Source organism: Lathyrus oleraceus, chromosome 6 (assembly GCF_024323335.1).
Source record: "Lathyrus oleraceus cultivar Zhongwan6 chromosome 6, CAAS_Psat_ZW6_1.0, whole genome shotgun sequence".
Lineage (NCBI taxonomy): Eukaryota > Viridiplantae > Streptophyta > Magnoliopsida > Fabales > Fabaceae > Lathyrus > Lathyrus oleraceus.
Genome location: NC_066584.1, coordinates 9,203,917 through 9,210,293, shown reverse-complemented (window position 1 = coordinate 9,210,293; position 6,377 = coordinate 9,203,917). Strand labels below are relative to the sequence as shown.

The 6,377-nt window shown below is 36.6% G+C and overlaps 1 long non-coding RNA gene across 1 annotated transcript; it reads right to left on the bottom strand.

Annotated features, from left to right (window-relative positions):
• Positions 1-1,172: 1,172 nt before the first annotated feature.
• LOC127093502 (uncharacterized) lies at positions 1,173-1,671 on the bottom strand. The gene is made up of 2 exons (XR_007792559.1): positions 1,545-1,671; positions 1,173-1,447 (listed from the first exon to the last, which is right to left on the bottom strand). It is a non-coding gene; the product is annotated as an uncharacterized LOC127093502 (long non-coding RNA).
• Between the last annotated feature and the right edge of the window lie 4,706 nt (positions 1,672-6,377).

The following is a 6,377-nucleotide window of genomic DNA, read 5'->3' as shown; positions in this document are numbered from 1 at the left end:
CATATCATATCATATCACATCATGTCATGGGGATTCAGGATCAAAATCCGGGTCTTCTTAGTATTTAATCATCTCCCACTATGATCATATGAAGAGTGCCCTGCTTCATATTCTCTAGTTGAAGACGCTTAAATAGGGGCAACTGTCACACCCTGATTTTGACCCTGATATTCGTATCATCATTTCATTCATTTATTCCTCATGATTTTGTTCCTCTAATGTGGTACTCCTTTTTCGTGAGTGTCAAGTGATCTCCTAGGAGCCGGAATTTTGGAAAGATCTCGAAGGGCTATTTTGTTGGATATTAAGTGGGCATGCTTAGAATTTTTGCTGCCAATTCTTTCTCATGCTCTCAAAAATGGGATTCATTTGGAGGAAAACTACACTTTCTTCTCAGATGACACTCTGAGATGCATTTTTGGTAATCTTATTGAGAGCTTTGAAAATGTTGGAGGGAGTTCTGTTTTATCCATGCTTTAAAAAATAGTTGCCAAAGTGACACCAAGTGCAGTTGTTTCCTGTAGTCATGAGATAGATGCACAAGTTATTTGGAATTTGGTGCATTCATCTTGGATATTACAAATAAATTACAACAAGCAAAGAGTTGCTTTGATTGCGGCTCTTTTGTCATCTTTTTGTCACCTGTTTTACATCAAACATCCTTTGTTATTTAATGATGAGAGCATGCATCAAAGAGGCAATGCACCAGGACCACTGAATTGGTTTATTGAAAATCCTCGGACAATTCGAGGATTTTCGTTGCACTTAACAGGGTTATGGCTATTAAATCCTATAATTATAAAGTTTTATTTGAAAGATTTTAAGCTACTATCCCTATACGGTTCAGTTGCATTTGATGAGGATTCTTGAAGAGTTGTATGCACGTGTATTGGTTGCTGTTCTGTTTTACAAGTTGGCAGGCTTGGCCTGTATGGTGGAATCACCAAATGAAGACGTAGATTTTATGGCAGCATTAGATTCTGCGGTCAATGATAAAAATCTCGCCAAGGAGCTATACAAAAAATATAGTTCTATTCATAGGCATTGTCCCTCAGAACAATTGGCTAATTCCCAAAGGTTGCATCACTATGAGTTGGAAAAATAATAAAACACGGCATTAAAATCAACAGGCTGGAAACATTGTTTGGAATAAACATGGGCAGATTTTTGTGCAGGAATACAACAAATTCTATATTATACCTGTTAATGAAGCTGCTATATTTATACAGAAATAGAAAAGTTGTGACCGTTGAAGATAAAAAGACGCTGAGTTTCGAGTTCCAAATACTATTGATCATTTTTTACAAAAAGAATAACAAGAAAAGGTGAGACTCATTCAAACACCGACGTACATCCGGCATCGGTCCCTGTTTCAAAAGCGGTTGTTTAATTCTCCAACAGTTGCAAGTGAGAGCCTCCATGCTAACTCTTTCCATGTGTGCGTTACCTGCGAAAGACCAACCGAAGATGTAAATCTATCATGCGTATGGCAACTCAACAACTCAACAATGCACATGAAGGATGGTTAGAGACCAAGAAACTACCATTTCCAACACTCAAACCTGCAGCATGATGACAGAAAAACCAGTGATATGCTCAGTATTAATTCAAGCCATGATTCTCTATCTGAAAATGCCGAGAGTAAACAGATCTCGATGAATAAGTATCAGGACACCAAATGTTCATGAGGCCACGTTGACAACACATCGTGTATCATTAAAGCATCTGAAGCCAATTTAGCTCTGGTATCCATCCTAGAATGCTGGAAACTGCCCTGCCTATCACAAACCTTTTCTCGGCAAAAGATTGATACAATTCAATGAAAACAGTGGAAGCAAATCCAAGGCCATCCTCAAAAACTGCATCGGTTCAAGCAACCTGTTTTATTTCCTTGCAACCGCTTGATCTTCAATTTCCTGCACAATATTAACCACAGTGATATCAGCAGCAAGCAAGCAAATATTAAACAGTATCAAATAGAAGACACCGAGTCGCAGGCCAAATTCCTTCCGGCAGGTTGTCATTTTCGGTTGTCATTTTCGGATGATTCTCTCTTGTGTTCTACCAAACCGATACCAAGACATAGAAACTGATACAAGCACCAATAACAATACAGAGTGAAGAAAACACAGAAAATAGAAAAAGAAAAGCGATGATGAGTTTGAGTTGGAGTTGTTTATCACTTGCAAACCAACAACAACAATTCAGAAGATTCAAGATAACAACTCATAGTGTTTTTTGCTGTTGCATTTCTCCAATGTTCAATGTTACTGCAGTAATACAAAAACAATTGACAAGCATCAGAATCCAAAATTTCCCAAATTGAGCATAAGGACAAATTCAGAGAGAAAGAAAGAGTTCAAGGTACCGTTTCCGGAAGGGTAGCGTGAAACAGGATAAAAGCGTTTCTGAGCAACAAAAGTGCTTCTGAAACTTTCTCCTTTGAAAACCAATTACACCAACCGAAACCCTAAAGCTGTGGATATAAAAGAGGAGCGAGTGAGAACAGAGAGAGGGATCGGAGACGAAAAAAATTAAGAAGGAGGCGGCCAATCGAAAAAACCCTAATCACCAAATTAAGGACAAACCTGTGAGCTTCATCGTTGCCGTTAGTCATCGCCGAAGGTGAGTTTGTCGTTTCAGACCTTGCTTTTTTCACATGTTTGATTGAGATATGGGCGTTTGGGTTTGGGACGAAATGGTAGCGACGGGAGGGTTTGAGAGGACGAGAGAAGAGCGATTGAGAGCGATCGTGAGTTGAGAGAAACGCGAAGCTTGGGAGCGTGTTGAGAGAGAGAGATTCCGATGAGAGTCGAGGGAGAGGATGAGAGAAACGCGAATGGATTTTTCTTTCTGTCACTGTACATCTCACGTTTTCTTTTTTATTTATTTCATTTTTTAAAATAAAAAACAACAAACATAAAAACCATAAAAATATAATATGTTTAGTTTTTTTTTAAATAGTATATTAATGATTGTTTTTTTAGATTTCTCAATCCATTAACCTAGAACTCAGCAGCCAAGTGGCAGGATTAATTAGGGTAGTCCCCTTTTTTATTATTTAGTTTTTTATTTTATTTCTTTTTTTTAGTTTATCTTAGTTTATATATTTAAGTTAGTATTAAAATATCAGTCAGTTAGTAGGTGGTCTGGCGGAGAGGGGGTAGTTCCATAGTCTTAGGTGGAGTGAGTTCAATACTCATACATAGCATTTTTTAGTATTTTTTAGTTTTTCATTTTCTTTAGCATTTTTTTAGTATCTCATTTTCTTTTAGCTTTTATCTTTTATTATTTTATTGTCTTTTAGTATCTTGTTTCTTGTAATATCTTTTTTATGTCCATGCTTCTTTATTTAATTGCATCATCCAGTCAAAACCATTTTAAAATTATAAAAATCATATTTTTCTCGATTTAATATCGAGCCCTTTTTCACACCCTTGTAAGTCGATTGCTTTTTTAAAGCATCGCCGTCAACCTCACATAGCTTACTCTTGGGCTTTCTTACAATGAGCCGGTTCCCTTGCACTTACACTCATGCATTATTTGTTTGGGCCCGATTTTATTTATTCCATGATTGTTTAATCCCCATTTGACAAATGTACCCCACTCCCCCAATGTGTAATAATTTTGTACTTTTTATTTCTTTTATGGTTTGACTGTTTAATTAGCTACTAACACAAGAATAAAATCAACAAATTTCAAAAAAAATACAAAAGTATGACTCGATCCAACGTCGAGTGCTTTCTCAATAAACGAACCACCTCATTTCTCCCTCCTATTCCATCCCATCTTTTTCAAACTTCATCAAATGCTTGATCCAACGTCAAGCCATTTTTCATAATCAAAAACTCAAAAAATATTAATTCATATTCAACACTTTTCTCAATAAAGGTGGAAATGGAACATGATGTATATCATGCACTCCTGAGGTTAAGATTCGAGACGTATGCCTCGCCAATCTTAACTCTCGCCATCATCCAAATTTATCCACTTTGCTCTCTCAAACACTCATTCAAATTTCTCAAACGTCCATCAATACTTGATCTAGGTCAAGTCATTTTCACAATAAAAACCAAAATAACTAATTCTTACTTAAACACTTTTTCAAAGGTGGAAATGGAACATGGTGTATACCATGCACTCCTGAGGTTAAGATTCGAGACGTATGCCTCGCCAATCTTAACTCTCGCCATCATCTAAAATCGTCAATGTGGTTTCGTCAAACCTTTTTCTCAATCAAATCTAAGATACTTAAATCTTATTTAAGACTCTTTCAATAAAGGTGGAAATGGAACATGGTGTATACCATGCACTCCTGAGGTTAAGATTCGAGACGTATGCCTCGCCAATCTCAACTCTCGCCATCGTCTAAAAATTGTTAATGCGGTTTCGTCAAACCCTTTCTCAATCAAATTCTAAAATACCTAATCTTTATTAAACATCTTTGCAAATAAGATGGAAATGGAACATGGTGTATACCATGCACTCCTGAGGCTAGGATTCGAGATGTATATCTCGCTCATCCAAGTTCTCGCCATCACTCAAAATACATCAAACCAATCAAACTCTCTTTTCTCGCCGCCGTGCGATTAATCAAAAACCTTTTTCATAAACGAAAGATATATTGTCTTAAGTGATACAAAACAATGTTTCGACCACGATTGTTGAGTAGAGATAAATGACGCTTTTCCGAATGTAGATTTATAAATCCGTTCGATGTGTGGTATGCGTCCACTCCTCATCTGTTTTGGGTAAAACAATGTTTTCGTCGATTAATACAATATAGCTTTCGCTAAAATCGACCAACAAACAAACATTTTTCTACCCAGAACTACGTAAGCCTTGATTTCTCTTTTGAGATACGTAGGAGCAGGATTTATAAATCTTGTCAGGCCCACTAATAAAAAACTTAGGTTTAGTCCTTCGTTAAAAAAGTTCAAAAACATTTCTTCTCTCTTATATTCTTTCTTTCCAACCTAATAAATTGAAAAGCCTAATATTTCAACTAACACTAACGCACACAACTGACCTAATGGTTCCCGTTGAGTACAACGGACGTGAGGGGTGCTAATACCTTCCCCTTGCGTAATCGACTCCCGAACCCTGATTTGGTTGCGACGACCATAATCATTGTCGTTTTGTTTCTTGGGTTTTATCGATATTTCCCCTTTCCTTTTTAGGAATAAATAAAGTTCGGTGGCGACTCTGTTCAGTCCATCATTGCGAGCGTGCGATCGCGCTTCGCTTTGAAGTCGTATCCCCATTTTTTTCGAGGTGCGACACCGTGCATATCCCGTACGCCCTTTTTTGTACGGATACACGGGTTTTGATGCCCTTTTCCGATTTTTGTCGCTTACTTCCTGGATAAAAAAGTTTAAGGCATATTAGAACCAAGTAACTTAACAATTGTATAATACCATAATTAATAGACATTACATGGAATTTTTCGTTTCTTCGTTTGGCGACAAAGTTATCCCATTCATCGGCTGAAATAATCTCGGCATACTTCATTGGCCGTTCTGCTTCAACAAATTTTCCTTCCTCATCCTTGAGAAATTTGTTGGACAAAAAGGATCGAAATCCTCGGAGTCTTTTTCCGGCCAATTGAATACAATATTTTTGCCGGCTTTCATCGATGTGAAAGGATCTCTAAAAAACATACACATGAGTGTGTTATTATAAAGTAATATTATAACAATATATGGTCAACAAATAGTCAACAAAAAAAACATATAACAATATATGGTAAGTACCTGTATCTCCGACCATATTTTTTCTTTGCCAACCTTCAAGTCCGGACTTCTCCAATTATCACATGTAATCGGAATATGTTGTCGAACAAGGAAACCAATGTAACTTGCCAACATTGAACCGTTAGGCTCAATTAGTTGGTCTTCAGCACTCCAATGTACTTCAAATTTTACACCCTTGTCTCTTGCACGAATGATTGACTTCATAACAGTCAATCCTCGTTTGATTTCTTTTTCAACATTGTTACGTGATCCATTCGCGTCATGGGTATCGTCTTGGTTAGCCATTTTATCTGTAATATAGAAATGATTCAATAAGACCCAAGTAAGACAATGATTCAATACGTGAACACATTCATATACCTTCCATTTCTCTCATGTTACAACAATCTAAACTCTTTTTTTTTATCATTATTGAATACAAACTCACACACACCTACTGCATGCAAAAGACCAATGCAAACTTATGGTGTTTGGAACATGAACAAACTTGCATCCATAATCATCAAACTTCTAAGCACAAGCTCAAACACACTTCAAATGATATCAGTTTTCAATCAGAAATAAAAAACTCAGTTTGCCCTAAACAACATTAATCAACATAATGCATAAAATGTAAAACTAAGT